The sequence below is a fragment of the Microtus pennsylvanicus genome, chromosome X (genome assembly GCF_037038515.1).
Source record: "Microtus pennsylvanicus isolate mMicPen1 chromosome X, mMicPen1.hap1, whole genome shotgun sequence".
Taxonomy (NCBI): domain Eukaryota; kingdom Metazoa; phylum Chordata; class Mammalia; order Rodentia; family Cricetidae; genus Microtus; species Microtus pennsylvanicus.
The window spans coordinates 36,296,208-36,301,395 of record NC_134601.1 but is presented as its reverse complement, the minus strand read 5'-3'; the positions used below and the strand labels follow the sequence as shown (position 1 = coordinate 36,301,395).

At 36.4% G+C, this 5,188-nt stretch overlaps 1 pseudogene; it reads right to left on the bottom strand.

Moving 5' to 3' along the window:
• Positions 1–3,786: 3,786 nt before the first annotated feature.
• LOC142841324 (large ribosomal subunit protein eL21-like) lies at positions 3,787–4,654 on the bottom strand (annotated as a pseudogene).
• Positions 4,655–5,188: the final 534 nt, after the last annotated feature.

The following is a 5,188-nucleotide window of genomic DNA, read 5'->3' as shown; positions in this document are numbered from 1 at the left end:
TTGTCCTGACTCCCTCTTACTTTCTATGACTTCTTCTTGTTCACTTTCTGTCAGCTGGTTGCGTACTCCACCTCTTGACTTTTGGTTAACTTTATTTAATCCTGTTTACAATATTCAAGCAGAAAGGTCTCTAATTAAAGTTGTGTACTAAGACAGAGACATGTCACAACTAGATACAAGTGTAGTAAGGAGGCCACTTGCTTTACCCCAGCCACTCAGAAGCGAAATAATCACACAGAAACTATATTATTTTAATCACTGCGTGGCCCATTAGCTCTAGCTTCTTATTCGCTAACTTTTATATATTAATTACACGTTTTTCCAGTAAATATGCAATTTGGGGGCTCCCAGTGTGATCAAATATCCTTAAAGATTTAAGTATACGGTTTGCATTGTAGATGTATCCGTTGGTGCAGAGTATGCACAGACAGATCTTCTCTGTATTTTGAGTAGTTGTGGATTACTTTACTTATGTGTATATCTCTGTTGTGAGCATAAACTTCTTTGAGGAGGGGGTGAATAGAATATGTATATCTATATCTATAATACCTACATATATACGTATATATACATACATATATATTCCTGAATACATAAATATAACCTTTTTAGTTTATATAATGTTGAACATGTGTGTTTTCAGGTTGTGAAAACAATTCTTAATTATAATCCTATGAGTTAGAAAAGTAAAAAAGTTTGACAGTATTAAAAGGTTTCCTAGTACAAAAGAAAAGAGAAAACAAAGTTATTTTCATGTCCACATCCACAGAGAAATTAGGATACAGGATAAGATCTACACTGAGAGAAATTTTTGGTGAAGGACTGTGGGTTAGTTATTTTATAGGACATAGGAATAAATTAAGTCAGAGTGTTTGTATCATTGAAATCAGAATGCATGCATCGTTTTATTGAAATGACTAAAATTGGACAGGAAGGATAAAGGCTACATCTGCATCAGTTCCCTATGTAGTATGTGGTGTGCAGTGCTCTACTCAGAATGGCATCAGGCATGTGATATGTATGGGTAAGGCATCATTTCGAGTAGATTTAGACTCACTTTGTTCCTTGTGTTTTTGGCATCAAGATTGTCAGAGTGATATTGGCGCAGAAACTGTTTTTTAAAAGCCTTATCTGATCTCAGTGTGAAACTTGTTTTATATATATATATTGGTTTTTCGAGACAGGGTTTCTCTGTGGCTTTTGGAGCCTGTCCTGGAACTCGCTCTGTAGACCAGGCTGGTCTCGAACTCACAGAGATCCGCCTGCCTCTGCCTCCCGAGTGCTGGGATTAAAGGCGTGCGCCACCATTGCCCGGCTTATTTATAATTTTTAAATTACCATATTGAATATTATATATAATTGTGCAATGTTCTTTTTAAATTCTTTTCCAGAATTTTATAGATGGGTATTGTAATCAAATTCTGTTTAAGTAGGTTCTGTTTCCCCTTCAGCCTCCCCATTTTCCTGCTACCCCAAATTCTGTTTTTTCCTTTAGTTTTTTTCTTCTCTTTCATGCCCTATATGTCCTTTTGTCTACCCGGTTCTCCCTCATCATCTATTTTTACATTCCTTTGGTATCACTTTTAGTTTTTAGGTTTAATCATTACAGTCACACATACACACATGTACTCACAAGCAAGTGTATTTATTACATGCAAGGATCAGTGTATATGACTGAGAATATATGATTTTGTCTGAGTTTTGATGTGGATAACAAACTATAGCATAACTCACTCATGAATTCTTTTATGTAGTATATTCCATCAACACTGATGCTGAGGAATTACTGCCAATGTGACTTCATCTTCTCAGTTTAAAGCATATTAAATTATTCTTTTCTTTTAACATTTGGATAGTGAAAGATTGACAGAAAGCTCTGGGTCTCAAAAATTTCTTTGATCTCTTGTAGCCCTTTGTTTATATGGTCATGAGTTCCTTAAGTTTAATTTCTTATCTCAGCAACTCACATAGGCAATTGCATATAAATGTAGAAGACATTGATGTTCTTTCTGATAGAAAAAGGAACAAATTATTATATGCTTATCCTATATCCAGATAAGCATTGTACAGCTCAGGATACAGAGTTATAAATTCAATGTAAAGGTCATTATATTTGACACTTCCCAGGACTTCTGAGAAATAAGTGCAGAGTTCATGTATCATGCTGTTTTAGGAGGAATGGCAAGAGCTGCAGGAGATAATAAAGTCAGCAGAATTAGCACCTCTGTATTCAGTTTCTTGTGTTCAGTGCCCTACTTAGTCAGTTGACAGGCAATTGAACTGCATTCAACTTGATTCTCTCTGTGTATATATGATGACATCTGGATAGTAAGGTTAATGTATCAAAAGAACACTTGTGGATTTGTTTTTGACCACTTACCAGGCACTCTTAAGGTTACCTTCATGGAAAATTTTTAGCACCTTCAGGTCAAATTACAAGCAGATAAAGGTAAACATAGTATATGAGCTTTTACCATATTATAATATCTGAAAGGGTAACAAACATTTTCTTTTAATATTGACAACCATTAGGTAATGAGAATACTATTAAAAGGATATTTTTGGTAAAAATATATGCTAAATATTGAATTTATTATTTTGTTATCACATTATTAAATCAGCTTGTGGTAGTATTATTTTGCTTTGTCATGTTAGAAAAGTTGAAGGGGGCTAATGGAAAATAACACTTTAGAAAATTTATAAGCGATTATTTTTCTTCTGTGGCCTCATTTTAGAAACCATGTATCTCAAATCTCTCTATGAAGTTCTATTGTATTGCTCAGTTTTACTGTTCTCTGGCTGGTAATGCCAGTATGTTGTAGCTTCCCTCAAACTGGTTTCTCTGATCGAATCTGCACATTTGGTGTTTCTAAGATACATTCTTACTTAAGATGTCCATTATTTTAGTCATGAGCATTAAAGAGAACATGGTCATGGAGATTAAGTTTTGCTATAGGAAAAAAATGAGTGAGAGAAAGTTTATACCATAGATTCAGACCTTCAGAGACTGATGATATCAGCTTGGGAAAGAACCTCTATAGTTAACATGTTCTGTTTTGTCTTAATTAAATAATTGTAGGCTATTTATTGTTAGTTTTTTAAAAATCCTCTCTGAAGATAGTAATACTTACAAAATGCTATGCTATAACAAATGAGTGGTGATGGTAGTATAACTACAAGTACCCTGTACATGTATACTTACAACTCAGACATGCATTTCTGGACACTTGTAAATCAGACATCCTCAATATAATTTTGATAGTATGTTTTTAATATAAAAACAAGTAGAATATCAACAAAAAAGAAAAAGTACATTAAGGTACATTCGAAAAAATGAAAGTATGGCATTTCCCCCTTTTTGCTTTGTAATCATTCACCTAAGAAGATTACAAGTGAAATCTTTTATAGAAAAAAAGACACACACATTGAGAACCATTGAAGCAGTTATTCTCATTGTCTTTAGAATTAATATTGGGATGTTGTAGAATCACTTTACTAGGGATGTGATGAAAGTTCCAGGACATGATGAGGGATATAGGAAAAGTACAAGATTGTGTTGATGCTATAAAGATAAATTAGATCATATTATGTCTTCTCTGACTAGAGCTAAGTCTTACTCATCCAATGCCCTATGAAAATTTGGTTATAGCTACAGACATGTGGGAAATTCTCTCTCTCTCTCTCTCTCTCTCTCTCTCTCTCTCTCTCTCTCTCTCTGTCTCTGTCTCTGTCTCTCTCTCTAAGAAAAATCCTTTACAGTCCAGGTTTTTTATTTCTTTTTGTACATCAGGCCATGAATTTGTAGGGAATGGGCTCCAGCAGCTCAGGCTCTTTCCCGTTAGTCCTCATGAAGTGTGCTTCTCTGGGTGGAGCAGGCTGGTGCTTCAGCTGAACCCAGGTGCCCTTCTCTTTGGCTTCCTTTTTCTTCTGGTCATTCTCCTTCACCCGCTTCAGGAAGCTGTCTCTGCTCTTCGAGTGCTTAATGTGTTCAATCCATGTTGTCATAGGAGCGGCGGGCTATGTTCCTGCCACCCCAGCTCCCGGCCGCCTGGCTAGCTTATACCCCGAAATAACAAAACACAAATTGTATTCTTTTAAACACTGCTTGGCCCATTAGCTCTAGCCTCTTACTGGCTAGCTCTCACATCCAGATTAACCCATTTCTAATAATCTGTGTACCACCACAAGGTGGTAGCTTACTGGTAAGATCCTAACCTGCATGCGTCAGGTGGGAGAATCATGGCGACTGACCGACTAGGCTTCTTTCTCCCAGCATTCTGTTTGTCTACTCAACCCACCTAATTTTCTGTCCTATTAAAGGGCCAAGGCAGTTTCTTTATTTAACCAATGAAATCAACACAAAACAGAAGACTCCCGCATCAAATCTGCACATTAATTCTCTTGGCAAGAATCTTGCCCTTAACTTGCTTGTTTACAATGATGCCCACAGCATCCTGGGTGACATTATAGACTCTTCCTGTTTTGCTATGGTAACATTTACGGGACATTCCTTTTTGAACAGTGCCCATTCCCTTGATGTCTACAATATCACCCTTCTTGTAGATTCACATATACGTAGCCAAAGGAACCTAGAGAACATATAACGAGTGCCCCTCCTCTTTCCCTTTGTGTTTGTCATTTTGGCGAGTTACTGAAAGATGGTTACCGCGGCCGGCAGAAAGCAGTACTTTCTCTTATAAGACTGTGCCTTGTAACCATCTTAAAATTAGTGAACCTCAGCGTGGAGTCATTACAGAACAGTTAACTGTAATACCTACAGATAAGAAAACAAAAGGTGAAATAAAATAAGTCGGAAAGAAAGTAGTAGTCAGCACATTGCTTAGTCACATAAACCAATCAAAAAGTAAGTGAGCAAATAAATATTCTCTGAACAAAATTCTTGATGGATAGTAAGATAATTTACCAAGTCTTATGATTAAATTAGGTCAGAGTGAAAGCTAGTGATTTGATGTGGGATTCCTCTCTGTATGCTGTGAATGTTTTATTATCATTGGTTAATAAAGAAGCTGCTTTGATTCTATGGCAGGGCAGAATAAAGCCAGGCAGGAATTCTGAACAGTTACAGAAAGTAGGTGGAGTCAAAGAGATACCATGTAGCTGCCAAAGCAGAAAGTCGCCAGAATACCAGAATGTTAGCCAGTAGGCCACAATCCTGTGGCTGCAAACA